Source organism: Pelodiscus sinensis, chromosome 11, assembly GCF_049634645.1.
Source record: "Pelodiscus sinensis isolate JC-2024 chromosome 11, ASM4963464v1, whole genome shotgun sequence".
Classification (NCBI taxonomy): domain Eukaryota; kingdom Metazoa; phylum Chordata; order Testudines; family Trionychidae; genus Pelodiscus; species Pelodiscus sinensis.
In genome coordinates, this window is record NC_134721.1 from 39055493 (window position 1) to 39078675 (window position 23183).

Consider the following 23183-nt stretch of genomic DNA (forward strand, 5'->3'; position numbering starts at 1 on the left):
ATTTTTAAATTTAAAAAATTGCTTTTGATTTATTAGGGGGCTGTGCCTACTGCTCGTTTTGCTCACCTACCCTCCTCTCTCGTGGCTTTAGCAGTCAGAGAGCATGAAAGCATGATGAGATCAGAGCGTAAGAGCATCATTCTGTTGCCCAGCAGGAACATTTTTCACTCACTCTCTCACACACACACACACACACACACACAGCTTGACAAACGGAGGAGAAACCTACTCGCCAGCCCCGCACTACACATGCGCAAACCCGCATTGCGTGTGCGCACGCCGCCGGTGAACAGGGCAACCGGCTGAAATCTACTCGCCACAGGCGAGCAGATTCAGTGATTTGTCGAGCCCTGTGCATAGAGTGAGAAAAAAAAAAAAATCAGATTCTCATTTAAATCTGATTTTATTTAAAAAAAACTAAGTTTCTCATTTAGAAATAACAGTCACAATTAAATCACATCACAAACATGCTAAACCTACCATTTCAGTCTCAAAAATGAATTTTGACACCAGTCTGTCCAGCCTAACTACTAGCTATTGCTTCCTGAAAGTTCTGGGATTTCAGTTTCTGTTTCTCGACAGACTAAAGCAACATATGCAAAGAAAGACACAGGTTGGATAGGATTGTTTTTGTTCTGTGCTCATGTGATTGTGGACCTAAGCCAAGCACAGCAGAGGAGTTAGTTAAGACATTTCCTTAAAGACAGAAAGACAATATATAGCAAAGTATGGAAACAGCATAGAAAGGAACAATGGAGTGGACTTGAAAGAAAACGAGAAGACACTCTGTACACATACCACGTCCTATAATCCCCCACACTTCTGCCACACAAAAAAACTGTCATGTATTCTGGGAGTGAGAGAGATCCTACCTGGGAATATTTTTAAGAAAGGTATTCCCTGGGTAAAAACAGAAAACATGTCAAGTGTAAGAAGAGCAAAAAAGAAGATGATGCAGGGCTTCTTCATAAGAACGAAACTTCATACGGAAAAAGTGGGAGAAAACGTGGATGTGACTGACTGGATCAAACGGTTAGCAACGTAACTTAAATAATTCACTTCACAATGTATCATTCTTCAAGACTCTTTGCCTTTTAGCACAAATGTGATTTGACAACTAAATTCCCAATATTACTTGCTATATTGGATGTTATCACAAAAATAAGTTTAGTTCAGCTAATCCTTATGGCTTGTTTAATTAGCTAACTAGTATACGCTACAAAAAGCTGCAATGAAAGAAATCTAGAGTTGATGTTACCACTGTCATTTTCTTATTCTATATTACATAACACATGCCCCTTATTTTGGAACATCATGGCCACAGACCATAATGGTGATGCCATAAACCTATTCTCTATTTTACTTCAGCATTCACAAGAACAGCCCATCCTATATTGTTTTCTCAAAAAACATAAGTGCCATTGAGCTCGATGGACCTTAATCCAAAATTAAGTGCACTCTTAAGTCAGTCTTAGCTTTTTTTGATAACTTGGAATCAGATCTGCAGTCTTGCTGAAAAAATGTAAATTAACTGAATAACAGAGTGAAAAGAACTGAGAAGGATGAATATTCAAATTCATTTCTGATTTGTGTTTCAGGATCCCATTTAAGCACAAAATCTCTTAGACTGCCTATCTGCAACAACTTCAGAATCATCCGTTAGTACTTTTTAGCAGCAATGCTGCCACTAGACGTATTTCAGACAAAAAAGTGTCAGTAGCATGCAAAAGATTTCAGTCATCCAGTAAAATCATCACCATGGCTGGAATTGTAGTAAACACCAGCAAATACCAACAAGACACCATAGATGAAAAGTGTGCTCAGTTTATTTATGCAACAATTCTCACATTTGTGCATTGTTAACAATAAACACCTTCATTGACATGGTAAAGTCCTTACGACTATACCACACTCTACCTGGTGGTAGAGTGGAAAGTTGCCAGATACAATGTACGAGAAGAAACCTGAACAGGATGCACGAAATAACAAGGGAAATTTGCCAGTTTCATGGGTGGAACAATGTACACAATGATCCCGTAATATGTGTTTCATGTGACAACAGAAAATAGGGGTTCCATATCTTTCAGAAACAGCATCAGGAAACACCTACTCAACATACTATTTCTAAGAAGCTGAAAGCAGCTGTAAAACTGAACAAAAACACAACTGTCATGTGCAGTTTTCTCACAGGCATCATACTCAGAAGAAATGGAAGTATGCTCCTTAATAACAGATGGCTGCAGTGCCCATTTATTGCATCTTTTAGACAAAGACATAAATGTGTCATCTCCAGGAGTAAAAGGAAATGCTGAAGTCATGAAATACATAACCATTTTGCTTCAGCTTTACTGAAGAGAGCAGGAGAATCCAAATTAATTCACTCTCAAAACGTTTAATGGAATTCTGTGGTTCTTTTCTATAAGGTATTAAGAACTAATCTATTGTCATAAAACTTTGAAGAAAGCCATGATTAAACAGTCTCTCATCCAAAGTATCTAACATTGGATTAAAGAGAAATGTAGAAGACACACTTAATATACTGAAAACTATTAACCACTGCCTTAAATAACTTCAGAGCAATTGCTTCTGTATTGCTGCTGCTGGTGAAATTTGGAAGGCACTTCAAGAGGTACTGAGAAAGGAAATACCTCACCAGAAAGTTAAACTACATACAGCAGTGGTCACCAACCAGTAGATCAGAATCTACCGGTAAATCTTTATTAATGACCTGGATGAGGGGATGGATTGCACCCTCAGCAAGTTTGCAGATGACATTAAGGTAGGGGGAGAGGGCAGGAATAGGGTCCAGAGTGACCTACACAGATTAGAGGATTGGGCCACAAGAAATCTGATGAGGTTCAACAAGGACAAGTGTAGAGTCCTGCACTTGGGACGGAAGAATCCCAAGCATTGTTACAGGCTGGGGACCAAATGGATAAGTAGCAGTTCTGCAGAAAAGGACCTGGGGGTTACAGTGGATGAGAAGCTAGATAAAAGTCAACAGTGTGCCCTTGTGGCCAAGAAGGCTAATGGCATATTAGGTTGCATAAGGAGGAGCACTGCCAGCAGATCTAGAGAAGTGATTATTCCCCTTAATTCAGCTCTAGTGAGGCCACATCTGGACTAGTGTGTCCTGTTCTGGGCCCCCCATTATAAAAAGGATGGGGTTGCATTTGAGAGGGTCCAGCAGAGGGCAACCAAAATGATTAGGGGGCTGGAGCACATGACCTATGAGGAGAGACTGAGGGATCTGGGTTTGTTTAGTCTACAGAAGAGTGAGGGGGGATTTGATAGCAGCCTCCAACTTCCTGAAGGGAGGTTCCAAAGAGGAGAGAGAGACTGTTCTCAGTAGTGACGCATGGCAAAACAAGTAGCAATGGTCTCAAGTTACAGTGGGGGAGGTCTAGGTTGGATATTTGGAAAAACTATTTTCCTAGGAGGGTGGTGAAGCACTGGAATGGGTTACCTAGGGAGGTGGTGGAATCTCCAGCCCTAGAAATTTTTAAGTCTCAGCTTGAAAAAGCCTTTCCTGGGTTGATTTAGTTGGGATTGGTCCTGCCTTGGGCAGGGGGTGGATTTGATGACTTCCTGAGGTCTCTTCCAGCTCTATGATCTTGAAGCTTATGACAGGTGATCCTGACGGGCTTGGTTGGGAAGCTACGAAGACCTGGAACTTCAGTTGCCCCTCCATCACTGCCCTGCTGCTCCTGCCTTCTACCTTGGAGCAGTCCCTTGGGAGCCCCCTGCTTGCTTGGAGGACATGGAAGGGAGAATGGGGGTGCTGATGTCAGCATGTTCCTCCTCCCCCCACTCCTGTACTTATCTCCATACAAAGGGAAGGGGATAGAGGGAGCTTGGCAATACAAATCTCTCTGTCTCACACACTGTGTGTGGTCTGTCACTCACAAACACACACTGTCCTTCACTCATCTCCCAAGTCAACACATACGTGGGGGGTGGTTGTTACTTCTTTTACTGCTTGCAAAATGTGTTACTTTGGGGTTTTGACTGGTCTGTGCATTTCATAATTTTCATTTCTCTTACTCCTATATTTAATTCTTTGAATAGTGAGTTCTAAAATGCCTAACCTGTTGTGGCTGGAGTCATTATCCCTGTAGTAATTGCTGCTCCTGGAAGTGGCTGGCATGTCCCTGTATCCCCTGAGAAAGGCAGAGCAGGGGGTCTCCACATGCTATTCTTACCTGCAGACACCACTCCTGAAGCTCCCATTGATCAATAATGGGGAACCGTGGCCAGTAGAAACTGTGGGCTCAGTGCCTGTAGATGAGGGACAGCACGTGGCACCAGGAACCCATTGCTGGTATTTGCCAGCTGTTTTCAGGAGTGGTGCTGGGCCAGGGCAGGAGTAAGTCTGCCTTAATCCCACTGCTCCACCACCCAGAAGCTGTCTAAGTTAAACAGTGCCCAGGCAGAGGCTGCTTCTTGACCCCCTGTCCCAGCCCTGAACCTCCTCCTAACCCAGACATGAGTCCCCCTGCACCCCCAACTCCTTCCCAGAGCTTATGCCCTGAGGCCCCTCGTAGACTCCAATCCTCCACCCTGGGCTAAGCCCAGAGCCCTTCCAACACTCCCAACCCCTTAGCCCAAGACCAGAGCCTATACCACCTTACACCAGCCTTATGAAAGTGAGTGAGGATGGGGAAGGAAGAGAGATGGAGTGAGCAAGGTGAAGCCTCAGAGAAGGGTTGGAGCAGGGACAGGGCCTCAAAGAAGAGAGGGGAAGGAAGTGGAGCAAGGGAATTTGGGTTTGAAGTAGATCTTACATTGCACTTAAATTTAAAAAGTGATTTTGTGGTTAAAAAGGTTGGAGACCACTGACGTACAGCAAAGCAGTAAATGGATCAAACACTAACCCCGCCTCATTTTCTTGTGCACATTCTTAACACCAGATATAAAAGTCTACTTTTATACCCATGTTCTGAAAATGATGCTGCCATTGCATAGGTATCTCAAAAATCACTCGTCATAATAAATGTCAGGGCTTGAGCAAAACCATTTAATCCTTAAGTATTTACTGATGACGTTTTGAACAAAGTCACTCCCCTGAACTGGTAAGAACAATTAGCCAGGCTCTTTAAGACAAAGTTCCTTCAGTTGCTAAGCCAACTCCTCTGCAGGCACAAAATATTGTCATTGGTTGGTATTATTTTTACAAATCTAAGAAATAGACTGGATTTGGAAAGGCAGGAAAACTTGTATTTATTTCAGTCTATAAAATCAAAATGACAGTGGGAATGAGAAAGAAGAGAGCTAGTTGTAGAAGTTTTAAGGATACTGTACATTTAGTGTTGTGATGACTTGTCGGTTAGAGTTAATAAAATCTGAAAATTAAAAAGAGAGAGACTATGTAAGGACTGCCATCAGCCAGCAACTCAGGAGTCGGCTGCAAATGCAAAACATGTATGTGACATTTAAGACTTAGTTTAATAAAATGTGCTTTTGACGGGGCCTGCCAACCCCGCACTGAACAAGGGGGAGCAGAGCACACCTATTGGGTGGAATACGCCCTTTCTCCACAGCCCTGCTGGGCATGCTCCCAGTGCAGCCCAGGTATAAAAGCCTGTAGAGCAGCTCAGTTGGCGCTGACCTCCAGAGGAGAAGGAACTACTGCCCAACCACCTGAGCCATAGCCGCCACAACTGGAGTGAGAGACACAGGACCAGTGGACTGCGCAACTAACATCCCCGGGCCGAGCTCAACCGCAACGCCGGCTGCACCAAACAGCCCCCCTGGACACTGTCGCCGCACCAGTGGGGCTGCACCCGACACTGGGCCTGCCAACGTCACTACTGCCACCCGACCCACAGCTACAGGTAGGACTGCCGCCAGCCAGGGAGTCAGGGTAGGAAGCAACCCAGGGCGGGGAGCAGGAAAAGCCCCGGCGGACTTGGCGCATTTCAGGGAGAACTCCCCACCAAGCCAGTGGCAGGAACCACCTACCACTGATAGGGCCCTGGGTTGGGGCCCGGTGGAGAGGGCAGGCCTGGGCCCCCTTACCCCTTCTTCCCAGATCCCAGACTAGGAGCGGGTCCAGTGAAAGACTAGGCCTCCGGGCCTATGGATGGAGGTCTTGGCCCCAGGGTCGAATGGTGTGGGACTAAGTACCCTGCCACATTGCGCGCGCGCGCGTGAGTTCTTACCACTCCTAATGTACTTCTGCTGCATCTGCAGCTTGACAGAAGTAATGAGTACTATGTACTATTTCCTAAATTAATAAAAATCAGGTTATTTTAAACATTACACAAAGTATACCCAACTAGATATTCTGAAATGCAGTACTGAGTTGTAAATTAATGTTTTAGTGATCAAGTTCCACTAATATTTAAGAAATGTGTGACAAAGTATCAACTCAAAACTTGATTTAAATCAATGATTTTTTCTTGATAATTTAAAATGTGGGTTAAATCAACGGATTTAAATCACCTTTATTTAAATCAATCCACCTTGTCTCAAACACAATGGTTTTCTCTAATGAGCAGCAAATACAAGCACTCTAGGCATCTACAAACACTCATCGTAACACCAGGGAACAATCTTTCAAAACTAAGTTTATTCAGTATCTACCATGGTGATCTTTTCTTTACGAAGTTATCAGTTCCTCATTATTCACAATCAATGTTCTAGAAATGTACATCTGTTCTTCACTCCCTCCCCCCCGTCCCACTCCCACTCCCACTCCCACTCCCACTCCTTCCGTCCTTCCCCTATTTATTTTTGGATCTGGACTTTTAATACTCCATTCATCTGAAGAAGTGGGTTGTACCCACGAAAGCTCATACCATCTATATATTTTGTTAGTCTTTAAGGTGCTGCTATCATTGTTTAAGTTTTTCCTCCTAACTGGTAAGAGCTAGGGAAGTTAAATATCAGTTAACAGAATAGTCAATTAACCTAATGAATTCTGATTGGTTAGTTGACTATTCTATAGTCCTTGGGCAGCCCCTGTCTGGGGGGCAAAAGGTCTGAGCTCCCAGACCAAGCATGAGCCAGAACTGAGCAGGGAGCACTGCCCACCTGGCTCCCAATACACTTTAAATGCAGAGCAGCACCAGAGGTAGATCCAGGACCCAGTGCAAGCTGGGACTGAGCTGGGCTGCCAGCCAGCCTGCTAAAAAATTTACTGGCAGGGGGTGAGGTAAATACGTGAAGTCTACAGCATTAAACTATAAGCTTTTGCTTTTGGGTTAATCGACTACTACTATTACATCCCTAGTAAGAGCTAGGACCAAATTTGGTATGCAGCTTTCTCTTCCAACAAGGTCAGGCAAGGTCAGGATTTGATTGTGCCAGGAAAACTGGAAGTGCTGGGTATGAGACTGTTTTCCATGGCATGGAAAGGGAGGGACTGCTCAGAAGGACACTAAACTCTGAGCGGCCACTGGGGGCAGCAAGCCTGCAGGGGAGAGCTATACTGCAGAGTGACAAGTATCAGAGAGATAGCCACGTTAGTCTATAAGGTGCCACAGGACTTCTCGTTGTTTATGCAGATGCAGACTAACAGATTTATTGGAGCATAAGCTTTTGTGGGCAAGGATCCACTTCGTCAGATGCATGTCACAAAGTGGGTCCTTGCCCATGAAAGCTTATGCTCCAATAAATCTGTTAGTCTATAAGGCGCCACAGGACTTCTCGTTGTCTAGACTGCAGAGTGACCATTGGGAGCAGCCATACCATGAAGAGAGTGGTCAGCTGGGTTGGGGCTTAACATCTTATCCAGTCTGGTGACAGGTAAATGGGCCTCCCACCCAAGAGAGAGCCCCTATCGCCCCCACCCCACTCCAAGTGGGAGAGGGTGAGAGCCTCTGTCGCCCATCCCAGTCCAGGGAAGGGGAGAGAAAACACCCACCAGCATCCCAGGGACAAGCTAGAGGGCAGGTGCACAACCCGCACTGCTTCGGGCCATCCCTAGGGTGTAGCCAGCAGCCATCTGCACCCCCTCTTCTGAATCCCTGCTGACCCTCCACCCACACCCCAGCCCTGAACCCCTCCTCACCTGCCAAACCTCACTCACTCCCTGCCCCCACATCCCCAGCCCCTGTGATAAGCCCTCTTTCAACCCCCCCACCCTGACTCCTGCATCCTCTCATGCCTCCAGCCCTGAGCCCCTCATATCTCCAAGGCCTGGCCCTGACTCCTGCACCCTCCACGCTGTCAGCCCCGTGCCCTGAAGGACCCGGGTAACACCAGGTAAGTGACTAAGTGCTTTAAATACTAGCCAAGAGCATTTCCATTTTACTTCATTAGACTTACCCAGCATTGCCTGAGTCCTTCAAAACAGTGGGCTGGCAGTGTGGGGGGTGCAAGAGTCAGAGAATGGGCTTAGGGATGGGTGGGGATTACAAAACAGAGGTTTGGGGGATGAGGACGGGGCTCAGAGTGTGGGGGGAATCCTATCTGCATGGGCCATTTTCTTTCTCTCAGCAGCCCCCAGTCCAACTGCCAGGGGCCATTTTCCTTTCTCCCCCCCCAAACTCCTCCCCTATGGCTGCCAGGGACCTTTTTTCTCCCTCCCCCATCACTGCAACCAAATGCTGGGGGAGGGGAGGGGATTTGGGGCAGGTGGGCTACTTACCTGGTGTGCTGGCAGGCAAGATGACAGAGCTTCTGCCATGCTGGCCGCTCCCTTGGTAATGTGGCTGCCCCCACTTTACACTCTGCAGGATAGTTCTCCTCTGCAAGCTCGCTGCCCTCAGTGGCCACTCTCATATCGCTTCCATATGAACAACAGCCTTTCCATGTTATGGAAAACAACCGGAAGTGCTGGGAAAGGGATTGTCCTGACACAACTAAACCATGACCTTACTTTAAGTTAAGAGAAGAGGAAGCTGTATGTCAAATTTGGAGGCCTTAGCTCTTACCTTTTAGGAAGAATTCTTAAACGGACTTGCAGACACACTCTAAAATATACATTTTTGTGCACAAGATACTAATAATATGTGACCGTAGCCGGGCTATGGAGGCTGCTAAGACATCACAGATTCCATGCATAAGCCACAGTATTACTTTTGGCCCATTTCTACTAACTGGAGCACTGTACCAGCACAACAGTTTCCAGTAACCACAGGGCACATGTTCATAGCATACCAAAGACTTTCTATTTTAAACAAAACAAAGGCATTATTCCTGAAAGCAAGTCTGATGTTTCAGAGCTATGTAGAAAAACCATTTGATGGGCAAGATCAGAGCAGTAACTGGTCATTACAGGACAATTTTCTCAATTTGCAGGACAGAGTTCAGAAAATCTTTACTTTTAACATTACAAAACAATTTACCTAAAGTTTATTTACCTAAAGTGCTGGCATATATGATACTAACTGAGGATTAGCCAGGGGTCATCAACCTTTCAGAAGTGGCATTCTGTGATTTAACTTATTCATCTATTTACAGGTGTGCATGCCATCGATAATTTTGAAAGTCAGTAATAGTCCTCCTTACAGCAGCTTCATTAACAAATAAAGATGCAGCTCTTACCATCTTTGTAACACAGGATTTTTTAAAGAGTTTTAGATATCTGCAAACAATCCAAAAACATTCTCTTAAAAGAATCTTTTTCTTTCTTACTTTAGGATACACGGGCTTAATTCTTGGCTCCATCCCAGACTTCTGGAGCGAGCTCAGGTAAGCCCCCAAAGCAGTGATGACCAACCAGTAGATCAGTGTCTACTGGTAGATCTTGGAGCCTCTGACAGGTGATCCTGACTGGTTTGGCCAAGAGGCTGTCAAGTGCCAGCACTTCAGCTGCCCCTCTCCCTACTGCTGCGCACCTCCTGCCCTTTGCCTTGGAACTGCCTCCCCCCACCTCCGGGAGCCTCCTGCTTGCTGTGCAGGGCAGGGGAGGGAGAAGAGGGGCGCTGATGTCAAAGTGCCCCCACTCCAACACTGTATCCTTTCTCCACAGAGCAGAGAGGGGACACAACAGGACTGGGGATGGAGTTTGCTGGCTGCTTTTGGGAGTGGTGCAGGGCCAGGGCAGGGATGAACCTGCCTCAGCCCAACTGCACCACCACCCAGGAGCCACCGGAGGTAGGCAGTGCCCAGCTGCAGCAAGCTCTGAACGCCTGCCCCAGTCATGAACACCTCCCCTCCAGCATCCCAGTTCTCTGACCTAGGCCCGAGCCCCCTGGACCCAAACTCCCTTAAAGCAGGACTATGTAGCATGCTTAGAGCCTGAGCCCAGAACACCCTGCTGTACCCAACTCCCTGTCCCAGTCTTAGCTCAGAGCCCTTCTCACACTCCAAATCGCTTAGCCCAAGAGAGCCTGTGCCCCAAACCTCTTTCCCTGCCTGATGAAAGGGAGGGAGAATGGGGGAAAGAGGGAGGGAGGACAGAGTCGGCAGGGGCAGGGCTTCAAAGAAGGGGCACAAAGGAGGCGGACAAGGGTATTTGGATTTGAGATAGATCTTGGATTGCACTTAAATTCAAAAAGGTTAGAGACCACTGCTCCAAGGGCACATCTACACTACAGCTGGAGGAGTTACAGCTCAAGGAGACTTACACCCACTATCTTTACCTGATCTAGTGCGCTGAGGGTAGGTCTGCACTGCAGTTAAATACTCCCTGCTGTAGGGTGTGAAGCATACACACCTCCTGGTAGCACTAAGCGGAGATGAAGATTCACCCAAGTGTCTGAGTGTAACACTGAGCTGGTTGAAATTTTTAAAGGTTCCCCCCCTTTTAGGGAGCAAGAAAGGTATCTTTTCTAAAAGAAAACTGCCTCATACCAAACTGTCAACACTGTCAAAATGGTTCTTCTTGTTTAAAAAATATCATGCCTTTTCACTAACTTAAAACTTCAAAGTCTTTTATAACTAGTTAGCACCAGTTTTTGGAGGGCTTTTTGTAAAGGAAAAATTTCACTAACTTCTTTGAGGGTCGGGGAGAAATAGAAAAGGCATAGGACATTTTGAGAGAGGGAAAAAATAAAAAATGGATCCATGTGGCACACTTTGAAATGAAAACATATTCATAAGTTAATGCTTTGTTTTTCCCCTTCATGAAAATAGGTCATCATATTTCAGCCAGTTTTGATAACACAGGGAAAAATAATGAGTTATGCTTTTGTTGACAAGTCCCATCAGAGCCTTTAGCTCTGTTTTTTATATCTAGACCCAGATATAAAGAGAGAGTGCCTAAGGAAGCAGATACATGCCTAACCTGCTTTCCACTCCAGGAAACCCCAGATGTCTAAATCCCATTAAAAGTCAAATGAAAATGAATGCAATTCCCATTAGGCACATATTGGTCTCATTAGGTGTTTGTAAATCTAAGCCATTAACACCTCCTTATCTTTCTGCTTCTTTTCAAGCACAGATCAGCTTAGCAGCTGCTTGACAACACCCCACCCCCACCAATCAGATGAATTCCCTGCCTGGGCCCCACCTGCTGTGAGGCTAAAGCCCAAGCCACTGCACGGGGTAGGGGAAGGGCTGAGGTACCACCCACATGTCAATGAAAATTGGCTCACATGCCACTGATAGCACCCATGCAGTAAGTTGCAGACCTCTGGGCTAAGCCAATAAAAACTGCTACACAAAAATCATATTGCATGGTTCCATTAGAACAGCAGTTCCTACCCACCGGTCCACGGACTGGTGCCAGGACATGAACCACTGGCTGCGGGGCTACAGCAGCTGCTGGAGCTGAAGTCAGCTGATTTTGCCCAACAGTGGTGCTGGGGCTGAGGAGGCAGCAGGAGAAGGCAGAGCAGGAGGCGCCTCCCTCCTCCCACCCAGGTAAGATGGTGGCCTGGCAAGGGCTCCACTGCCCCCACCTATGGGGCACAAGACGCACTTGAGGAGGGAAGGGGTCTGAAGGAAGAGGGAGCGCATGCACTGCCAATGGCTACTGCCCCTGCCCGTGCCTGTGCGTGAGTTACTGCCACGCTCACTAGAGGGGGCAGCCTCGCTCTGGAAGGTGTGGGCGTGGGGTCAAATGGGTGTTGGGTGAGGGCATGGTGGGGTCACAGGGCAAGAGGGTGTTGGCATGGGCTGTAGGGGTCAGAGGTTAAAGGGACAAAGGGCACAGGATGGGGTGAGGGTCAAAGGGTGTTAGGCACTGGGGAGCAAGGGGCTGGGTTGGGGCTAGGGGAGGGCAGGGGTTAGAGGTCAAAGGGCAAAAGGGGGTGGGTTGCAGTGAGCCCGTGGTTATGGAGCCAGGTGCGGTGTAGCTCATACTTCTGACTCGGGGGCAGCAGATCTAAGGGCATCTTAGCAGGGTCGAGGGGCCTCAGAGTTGTAGGGTCAGTAGGGCAGGATCAAGGTTTGGCACAACAGACAGTCATGAAGTTTGTAGAGCATGGGGCAACAGGGGTGGTGGGACAGGATCAGGAAGCACTGGGAGTGATGGGGCAGGGTCCAGGGAAATGGGAGGTTATGTTTAAGTCAGGGGTTGCTGAGACAGCATGTCAAGTTTGATAGTCACAGTGGATGCAGGACAGACTCCAGGCAAGACAGAGGTAGTTGACAAAAGGAAGTTGGGGTAAAGGGGGTGCTGGGAAGTAGGAGGCAGTGGGCACTGGGGTGACAGGTTTGGCAAGACAGACTTGTGAGGTAACAGAGTTAGTGGGAGATAGGGGATATCAGATGATGGGTTTGGCAGATTTAATAATACAGAGACAGTACCAGGTATCAGAGGCATAGCCATGTTAGTCTGAATCTGCATAAACAACGAGAAGTCCTGTGGCACCTTATAGGCTAACAGATTTATTGGAGCATAAGCCTTCCTGGGCAAAGACCCACTTCATCAGATGCATGTCAAGAGTACCAGAATTGGCTGGATGGAGTCAGAGGGTTCTGAGGTAGAAGGATATGCACTGACAAGACAGGGTCAGAGGGTGAGTGGGTTGGTGGACAGGAAACATTTTCTCTGTATATTCATTATTTGCATACTAAATATGCAAATAAAATGTTACCCATCTGCCAAAAGTTTGTGAATGGGTTTGATGGTTCATAGTATAAAAAAGGTTGGGAACCACTGTATCAGAAGATAAACTATAACTGAACACAAGACTAGAGCAAAGAATTCACCATATTAAATCTAGTACTTTGCTGTAGTGAGGGATAGAGGACAAATTAGTGCCTTAATGACAGACCATTGATAATACAAAAAAAATGCTGTGCGCTGACCGAACACTTCTCAGTCTTTCCCAGAAGCAGGCTGCAATGCCCATGCTCAGAGTTGCATTGTTCATAGCCTCCAATACAGTGCACCCACATCACCATGACAGCTACAAGGTATAAGAACTGAATGCAGAATCACAGAAAGTGTAAAAGCGGCGAGGAGTCCTGTTGCACCTTATAGAGTAACTGAAGCATAGGAGCATAAGCTTTCGTGGGCAAAGACCCACTTAGTCTGAATCTGCAAAAGCGGACATGCATCTGACTAACACGGCTACCTCTCTGATACCCAGAAAGTGTAGCACTCTGAACCAAGGCTAAACGAACTAAAATTACACCATTCCTCATAAGAACTTGAACAATTGCTTACCAATGTCCAATGACTGGGAATTCCACAACTACCCTTGGAAACTTACTCCAGAAATTTTTCCTAACATTTAATCTAAACCTTCCTGGCTGAAAAGTAAGCTCATTATTTCCTGTCCTGTTTTTAGTGAACATGAAAGTCAAAGAAGATGACATTACTCAGTTATAACAGCTCTTAACCATGGCTCCCTCTAAGCTATGCACGTCCATGACCCCACACAGAGAATTTTAGGCCCACCCACCTCATTTTCAGAGCCGCATAGCATTCACATGTAGAAAACACCCCCCAGGACAGAAGCTTAAGTGCTGAAAAGCACCTGTATAGACAGCAGCTCCTGGCTATAAAGTTTCCACCTCTCATTCAGATGGGGTTGTTTGTTTGTTTTTTTAAATTGGCAGAAGAATTCACTCCCAGCAATAAAGCGGGACACTGTAGTGCTGCTGCAGCTGAGCTATGACACAAGCAGTATAGATGCACCTTTTGAGAGCATTCATGCAGTTTAGCTGGGCATCTCTCTGAACATTGGCTGAGTGATCACAGCACCTGGAAGAGTTTGCTGCTCATCACTAGCATGGCATTTGATGTCTCTGCCCTGGGACAACTTAGTCCATGACTACATAGCAGGCAGTCATTTCCAAATACTACCAAAATAACATCAAGCTGGAAGACCTCTTACTTTGACTTCTGAAACAAAATACAGGACTATGTAGCACTTTAAAGACTAACAAGATGGTTTATTAGATGATGAGCTTTCGTGGGCCAGATACTTCCTCAGATCAAATAGTGGAAGAAAATAGTCACAACCATATATATCAAAGGATACAATTAAAAAAATGAACACATATGAAAAGGACAAATCACTTCTGTAACCCTCATTGTACAAGGAGTAAAGGAAGTCAGAGAAAGAGTGCTCTATTTCGAAATAAGTGCTGTGCTCCTAATTTTGAAATAAGCTAGACAATTGATGTATCTCAATTTGCATGGCTTATTTCGAGTTAAGCCCTACTGTGTAGGCTCACCCTTACTGAATAGTAACAAAATAAATGTAGTTATACTACTAGGAAATAAATGTGTAACATACTTTTTTAAGAGACAACAACATTCAGTGGGAACAGTATTCTTCAATCAGTAGTGATGGTGCTACAGTTAACATGGACAAATAGCAGCCTTCTTACCTAGAGGGAAATACAATTACAGAAGCAATTACATAAAATCATAGACTAGTAAAATTCATTAAACCAATAATTTAATTATACTATACATTAATACAATGCAAATAATTAACTATGAAATATTTTATAATCCATCAGCCTCTGTGTGGACTGTGAACTTAAAAAAAAAATTATGAACCACCTTTTTGCAGCAACCTAAAGTAATTAAAATAAGGAAAAAGTAGACCATTACCATCAGAATAATTTAAGTGAATTTTTACCACTATTAGTTATGGTTATATACGAATTTACAAACAAACTATAGGTCTGATCCAAAGACTCTCTGAATTCAGCACTTGGGGTCAAGATCCACATCTCCTTCCAATGCCACGCTATGAATACTCATGCTCTGTTCATCCTCTCCCACTCTCTATCCCCCTCCTGAATCGACATGAAATTCCCTTCCCAGGCTAATCCAAATCTCCACTTTCCCCTTATACATTTAAGGAAGACTGGAATGAGTAAATGAATGACTTTAAAAAAATACAAGGCTTGCAGCTCTTAATACATTTAAAAAGCATAAGCGCTACGGGGGAAGGGGTGCAAGCCGGAAATCAGCTGATTCCCAGCTTGCGCCCGGTCCCCCGCTATTCCTCAGCGGGGGAGGCAGAGATGGTGCTGGAGGGAAACCAGCTTTTAAGACAGCTCCCCCCAACACCGGCTCCTGCTCCCCCTTTGCATATGCTTATCAAATAGCTGACTAGATGCTTAAATCCTTACCCTGAGCTGACCAGCTCCCACCTGCTGCCCCACCTTTCACCTGTGATATAGAGGCAGCAGCCCAGGATGACAACAGAGGCTGCTCCAGCATCCCGTGGAGCAGCCTCTGTCCACAGCAAGCCCAGAACCACCATGGATAGAGCCTGCTCCTCAGGGAATCAGCACGCATGGGGAGCCAGCTTAAAAGCCAGCTCACCACAGGCACCAGCTCCACCTCACCCCCATTTTTTGCCTCTGTAGTCATTTGGACTAACCATTAAGCCGTTAATCATTTAAACAGCTATACACTAACATCCCTCATTCTCATAGACTTTAAGATCAGAAGGGACCATTATGATCATCTAGTCTGACACCCTGCACAGTGCAGGCCACAAAATCTCACCCACCCCTCCTAGAATAATCCTCTCACCTATATCTCAGATATTGAAGCCTTCAAATACTTTGAAGACCCCAAGATGAAGAGAATCCTCTAGCTGTGATCTGTACCCCATGCTACAGAGGAAGGCGAAAAACCTCCAGGGCCTCTGCCAATCTACCCCGGAGGAAAATTCCTTCCCGACCCCAAATATGGCGATCAGCTAAACCCTGAGCATGTGAGCAAGACTCATCAGCCAGACACCCAGAAAGTTCTCATTTACCCCTTCTGTTCCAAGTAGCACTGTACACAACTCATCATGTAGCTGCTAATGAAAGCTTAATCTTTTCCATATGTGATTTTTCTTCCCCCAATAGAAATTTCCAAATAGCTACCTAGAAAGCCTATATAATACCCCTAACATATTTAGACTGAACCTATACTAGGAAAAATTGGAAAATAAACTCCCCTCAAAACAGGTGTGGCTAGTTTCAGCAATGGTGGAAGTGTACTACAGAATGTGGGCCTTTTCTGCTTATGAGCAGAGGTAAATTATATGGTGGCAGATAAGCCTAGGCCTTGTCTATAGTTTTTAATGATACAACTTCGGGTAAAACTTCAGATTTGATAAATTAAGGATTCAAATTATTGGAAGACTAAACCTTAAAAGGGCAGTCTCTGTATTTTAGCCCGACTAATTAGAGATTGTAATTTATTGTGATTAAACTGAGTTTCTGAATCCCAATCTGGGGAAATGATTGAAATGAAAACAGCAGAACCCAGAAAGGGAAGCGAAAAAAAAAAAAAGTTATTTCATCCCAGTAAGGCATCATTTAACACTGGTTAAAATAACTATGGGCACATTTCTTCCAGAAATTATATTGAAATGCCTCAGAATACAGAAGACCAATTAAAGAAATATTATGGTAAAGGCCAAACTGTTCAAGAAATATATAAAGCTGATACAGGCAGTCCCCGGGTTACGTACAAGATAGGGACTGTAGGTTTGTTCTTAAGTTGAACCTGTATGTAAGTCGGAACTGGCGTCAGCCGCTGCTGAAACTGATCGGTTTCAACAGTGGCTGAATCTGGACGCCAGTTCTGACTTACATAGGATTCAACTTAAGAAACCCAGGCGTCCCCAAGTCAGCTGCTGCTGAAACTGATCAGCGGCTGATTCCAGGAAGCCCGGGGCAGAGCAACTCTGCCCCAGGCGTCCTGATTCAGCCACTGCTGAAACTGACCAGCAGTGGCTGAATCAGGACGCCTGGGGCAGAGCAGCTGGGGTGCTGCCCAGTTGGTACAGCAGCGCCGAGGAGCGGTGTTGCAGGACCAACCCGGCAGCATCCCAGCTGCTCTACCACAGGGGTAGGCAAGAAAATCCTGGTCTGCTGGGGGGGGGGGGGGGGAGGAGGGGCGGCACTAGCTGCACCCCCCCCCCCCAGCAGACCAGGGAGACGCGGGTGGCGGGATGCCCGCGCCCTCCACGGCTTTGCTCCATCTCCCTGGTCTGCTGACCAGGGAGACGGGGAGCAAAGCCTTGGAGCACGCCCACAGCGGGACAGCCCAGGCGCACCCGGGCTGTTCCGCTGCGGGCGCGCTCCGCGGCTTTGCTCCCGGTCTTTGCTCCCCCCCCAGCAGACCAGGGAGACGTGGAGCAGCTTTTCTCGCCCCGGAGGACAGGGGCGGCGGGACTGCAGTGCATCTGGGCGTCCTGCCGCTCCCGTCCTCCGGGGCGAGAAAAGCCCCGTTCGTAACTGCGGATCCGCGTAACTCGGGGACTGCCTGTACTTATCTACCAAAAAAAATCCCCAAGGAAAATTACTTTAATTAACCCTTTCATCCCACAACTAGCATTGCACATTTTTCATATTAGCTTGACCAATCGAACAAAAAAAAAAAAAAAATCTAAGAGAGCTCATTCATTAACAGGACTGACAGCTCTGCAGTTACTGCAAGTCACTTTAATCAATGGAAACAATGGCCAAGATATGGTTAATCCTATAGTTCTTATGATACTGCTATTGCTGTTACCTGGTAAGAGAGACTTCATCATCTGACAATAACCTCATATCACCTGAACAAAGTAATAAAGATACTTAGCCCAGATCAAAGGAAGCATCACATCTGGGTAACTTTTCCCAAGGAAAAGGTGTCAAACTTATTACAGCTAAATCAGTCAAATGTCAACCTTCATTAAGAGTATATTTCCCTTAATAAATCAATACAAATAAAATGCTTATAATGTACAGTACATTGCAAGAAGCATTAGTTCCTTCATCTAGCATATTTTGGTTAATTTCTTGAGTTGTTGCTTACTTGATGATAGAAAAACAGTAACTTTTTACAGATAATTTCATTCTACACAGCTTTAAAAAATGTCTGAGTAAACAATCAATATCAAAACCATGGATGTTTCATGGAACAGAGACAGATTATGATCTCATACTTCTAAAATTAAAAAGGCATTGACCTTTGAACATTTCCATTTATTAAACAAATACCTATACCGCCCATGCATTGTTGTCATTTAACATACCAGTTTCAGGAAACTAAAAAAGAAACTGGTTCTAAAACCATGAAACTGACTTCACTTTCCAAGCAGAAAACACACACAAAGTAAGTAGCAATTATAATGAGGACAAAATTGGACTTTTAAAATATAAATTTTAGTAACTTGAAAGTAGCTATTAATACTGCATCTTCCCCTAAACTACAGTTATCCAAATATTGGATTATTTATTAGCAGTTTTCCTTTACTTCCGGTGGTAGACATTCAGAACATAAGAACAGACATACTGAGTCAGACCAATGGTCCACCTAACAGGGAACTGCCAATTGTGTTTGGACATATTCCTGGAGGTTTCATCAAATGACATAATTTTTAATTGAAGTTTAATATTTAATTCCTAGAGCCCCCAGGAGAATCCTGGAGGAATGGTAAACCTTTGTCTTCTGACAGTGGCCAATGCCAGATGCTTCAAGGGGAACAAACAGAAGAGGGCAATCAAGTGATCCATCCTATCATCCATTCACATCATCAATGAGTAAAAGGCTTAGGGGGCACCCAGAGTATGGACATGTATCATTGACACGTTAGCTAGTAACCATTAATGGACCTCACCTATCCTCCATAAATGTAGATAATTCCTTTTTCAATCCAGTTATTCTTCTGGCTTTCACCTTGTCCCTCGGCAACAAAGTCCACAAGCTGAAGTACTTCCCCTTGTTTATTTTAAACCCACTGCCTCTTGATTTCATTGTCTGATCCCTGATTCTTGGGTTATGTGAAGGAGTAAACATTTACTTATTCAATTTCTCCACACTATTCACATTTGATATACTTATCATACACTCCCCCCATCTCTTTCCCAAGATAAATAGTCCTAGTCCTTCTTTTTTTGTCTTTTTTCTACAAAAGCTGTTCTATACCCTTCAATTTGTCACCCATATCTGTATCTTTTCCATTTCTAATTTATGCTTTTTGAGACGGAGTCACAAGAAATGTGTGCAGTATGCAAGGTGATGTTAGTTTCATATAGTGACACAGTAATACAATATGTCATAATTCATCTTCTTCCTAATGTTTCCTAATACTTTGTTGTTTTTTACTATCCATAATGACCTCAGGATTTCTTTCTTGAGTAGTAACAGTGGGAGTTGATCCCCTCTTACCTGCTATCCCAGAATTGCCCCCAAAACCATCACTGTGGGTATATATCTAGGATTATGTTTTCCAGTGTGCATCACTGTGCATTTATCAACACCGAGTTTCCAGCTGCTATTGCGTTTTCCGGGCACCCAGTATTGTGAGGCTTCGTACCTCCTCAGTCTGCTTTGGACGAAAACATCCACCCCCTCAGGAACCGCACACATCTGGCCCCACCTGCCTTCGGTTACTCCCAGGGATCAAGCCCCTCCTAAGAGCCGGGCAATGCCAGTCTCCCCTCCAAGGTCTCGGTCCTGCCTGGGGGCCAGGCAGCCCCCGTCACCAATCGCTGCCAGACCCAGGCCGCAGCGTTTCCTTCACCCGCCAGGCGCGGCCCCTCGTGCCCGCTGCCCCTGCCCCGCGGATGTCGCTGGGAGTGTCACTGGGCTGCGGAGCCGCACATAGAGGCCGGCACGATAGCTCCGCCCTGTCCCCGATTCCCGGCCAGCCGCCTGCACTCACCGCTCGTCTCGACCCCTCAGCTCCAGCAGCCGGCCGGCGAGAAGTGATGCAAGCGAAGGAAAGCATGACAGGAAGTAGGGGCGGCGCCTGCGGGCGGGAACCCACCTCCGCGCTCCTTACACAGGCCACAACAAGCCGGACTCTGATTGGCCAAGCGCCTCTCCAACCCACGAAGGAGGCGACGGGAGGAAGGCCGGGGAAGGGAGCGTGGCAACGACGTGAGTTCCTGGGCTTTGCTGGGGTGTTGCCTGGGAGCCGCGGCCGCGCGGGCGAGAGCATTGGCACGCGGGGCGGGGCTCTCTGCGGCTGCAACGCGCGCGCTGCACGCCTGCAGGCGAAGATTCCATTTGCAACGGCCGGTCTAGTGCAGCGCGGAGCTGTGCTGCGCTGCGCGCGCCGCAAGGTGCATCCTATGGGCGCGATACAGTTTCGGTTGGTTTATGTTCATCCTTCTCCGCTGCCCGGTTTGATGGGCTCGCTGCTGCGCTTCCCATCCCTTTTCCCGCCCCAGCCTGGTCTATTTAAGCGATCCCCCCACACACACTGCAGTGGCCCACCCAGAGGACTAGGGATAGAGATGTAGCCGTGTTAGTCTGGTGCAGCTGGAACAAAAAAGACAGGACTACGTAGCACTTGAAAGACTAACAAGATGGTTTATTAGGTGATGAGCTTTCGTGGGCCAGACCCACTTCCTCAGATCAAATAGTGGAAGAAAACAGTCACAACCATATATACCAAAGGATACAATTAAAAAAAATGAACACATGGGAAAAGGACAAATCACATTTCAGAACAGAAAGAGGAGGGGGGAGGGAAGGAAGGTGAATGTCTATGAGTTAATGATATTAGAGGTGGGGAAAGGTAGATGTCTGTGAGCTAATGGTATTAGAGGTGATAATTGGGGAAGCTATCTTTGTAATGGGTAAGGTAGTTGGGGTCTTTGTTCAACCCCCCATGGAGAGTGTTGAATTTTAGCATGAATGCCAGTTCAGAGGATTCCCTTTCAAGTGCAGATTTGAAAGTCTTCTTGAGTAGGATGCATGTAGTTAAGTCATTGAGACAGTGTCCTTTCTGGTTGAAATGGCAAGAAACTGTTTTTTCTTTGTGATCCTGTCTAATGTCTGTTTTGTGGGCATTGATTCTTTGGCGAAGTGTCTGAGATGTTTGTCCAATGTACATAGCAGACGGACACTTTCGGCACATGATAGCATAAATTATATTTCTGGATGCACAGGAATATGTATTCTTGATCTTATAACTTACTTGGTTAGGCCCAATAATGGTGTCAGCAGAGTGAATATGTGGACAAAGCTGGCAATGGGGTTTGTTGCAAGGGAAAGTACCAGGGTTGGTATTAGTGTGGTATGTCCTATGGCTGTTGGTAAGAATCATCTTGAGGTTAGGTGGTTGTCTATAGGAGACTATGGGTCTGTCTATATATTTCTATATATCATCCCCCTTCTGTTCTGAAATGTGATTTGTCCTTTTCATATGTGTTCATTTTTTTAATTGTATCCTTTGGTATATATGGTTGTGACTGTTTTCTTCCACTATTTGATCTGAGGAAATGGGTCTGGCCCACGAAAGCTCATCATCTAATAAACCATCTTATCTTGTTAGTCTTTAAAGTGCTACATAGTCCTGTATTTTGTTCCAGAGTACTAGGTGTGCGAGAAAGGCGGGATATGTAGAAATGGCCATACAAACCCCAGAGGTAAAGACAAGCCTTGTCTGAGAGATTATGTTCAGTCCCTGAACATCCTGCTTAGAGGGGAATTTTCCCGCAGCTTTTCTATTGGCAATAACATCTCCTGTGGCTTTGAGGGTATCTACATCAGTCATCACCAACCAGTCAATTGGGATCCACAGGTAGATCTTGGGGCCTCTAACACAAGGGTGGGCAAAAGGGCCTCCACAGGCCGGATGTGGCCTGCCAAGCAGGTTGATCTACCCGCGGAGGCCCTGCTGCCCCACTGCCCCCAGGCCACTCAGGGCCTGGGAGCATGTAAAGCTTCCTCCCACCCTGCCAAGAGCACACAGCACTTTGAAGAGTGCCTCCTATTTTTATTTTTTCCCACTTGTGAGGGTTTGGGGTGCAATCACCCCCTCTCAGTCCGAGAGGGGTGGGTCTGCGGACCCCTATGTCCTCCTTTTGTCCCTTGTTGTTCCCGGATCCCCGATATGTGGCCCGGGCCCCTTGGGTGCGATCACCCCCTCCCGGCTGGAAGGGGGGGTCAGCGAACCCTGGCAGTGATTACCCGCCGTGCGGGGCCGACGCCCCCAGTTTAAGTTCTCCCCAGTCCGGGGTTCTAGTTTGTGCTCTTCCGTCGAGCGTGGCTGTCAGGTGCTGGACGCTCCCCGTGGGGAGGGAGGGGGACCCGGTCCCACCCTCTCTCCGGGTCCCAGCCCGGGGCCCTGAGCGCCGGGGCCGCTTAGCGCCCCGGCACGGTGGACGGGGGAGGTGAGGATTCTCCCCCCTTAAGCTCGTCCACCCACGGTCACCAAAAGCGCCCTGCCCCGGGCTCCTTCCTCCCTCTCATCGGGTCCGGCGGCCCGTCCCCGTCGCCCCTGCGCCTACCTTGACCCGGCGGTCCGCGGCGTCCGACGTCCGGGCGGAGTCTCGGGGGTGGGGTCTCCGGTCCCGGCACGCTCCTGGCCGTCCCGTTCCCTCCTGGCTCGGCACGGCGGGGTCTGCCCGCCGTCCGAAGAGGGGCTGAGCGCTTGCCAGGGGCAGCGGCTGTCCAGGAGGCCCCAGGACCAGCGCCGGGCCGGTAGCCGGGCTGAGTGGCGCTCACGCTCCATCCTGCGGCGGGGGCTGCTCCTCCGCCGCCGCGAGGAGCCTGCGCCCTGCTTCTCCGGCGGCGGGCCCTTTTGAACTGGCCCGCCGCGTCGGCCGCCGCCCAGGGCCCCGCCCCTTCCGGGCACGTCCCAGCAAGCGGCCCTGTCAAGCGGCCGCGCTCCCCGGCCTCGCCCCCCCTGAGCAAGTCCGCGGGGAATCGAGCCGCCCAACGGCTGCCGGTGCAGGTGCGGGGGAAGCACCCCAGCCTGCCATCCCCGGCGGCCGGTGTTGCGGGGTTGCTGGGGGGTCTGGGGCTGGCCGTCGGCCCCCCGCCGGTGGGGACTCCGATCGCCCCGCCCCTGGGACAGTGATGGCCCGTCACACCACTGTTGATAATAGTATGTGAATGAGGGTCAGCACTCTTCAAGGTCACCAAATAATTG

The 23183-nt window shown here is 47.2% G+C and overlaps 1 protein-coding gene, 1 long non-coding RNA gene and 1 other non-coding gene across 7 annotated transcripts in view; 1 reads left to right on the forward strand and 2 right to left on the reverse strand.

Annotated features, from left to right (window-relative positions):
• The window catches only part of LOC112546510 (uncharacterized), a 35265-nt gene extending 23722 nt beyond the window's left edge, over positions 1 to 11543 (forward strand). The window contains exons 3-6 of one of the 2 annotated variants that reach the window (XR_012906583.1): positions 5541 to 5834; positions 9588 to 9639; positions 9920 to 10044; positions 11328 to 11543. This is a non-coding gene — a long non-coding RNA (uncharacterized LOC112546510). The remainder of the gene's footprint in view (positions 1 to 5540; positions 5835 to 9587; positions 9640 to 9919; positions 10045 to 11327) is intronic. The other variant, XR_003090204.2, reaches the window with a different exon arrangement.
• IARS1 (isoleucyl-tRNA synthetase 1) overlaps positions 1 to 20113 on the reverse strand; it is a 215518-nt gene extending 195405 nt beyond the window's left edge. For 2 of the 4 annotated variants that reach the window (XM_075939705.1, XM_075939706.1), the window contains exons 1-2: positions 19962 to 20113; positions 14586 to 14679 (exon numbers count right to left, since the gene is read on the reverse strand). The gene's annotated coding sequence lies outside the window, so the exon portion shown is untranslated. Of the gene's footprint in view, positions 1 to 480; positions 500 to 14585; positions 14680 to 19961 lie in introns of those variants that run through there. The other 2 variants (XM_075939707.1, XM_075939708.1) reach the window with 2 other exon arrangements.
• On the reverse strand, positions 8954 to 9088 carry LOC112546521 (small nucleolar RNA SNORA84). Its single transcript, XR_003090226.1, has one exon. It is a non-coding gene; the product is annotated as a small nucleolar RNA SNORA84 (small nucleolar RNA).
• Positions 20114 to 23183: the final 3070 nt, after the last annotated feature.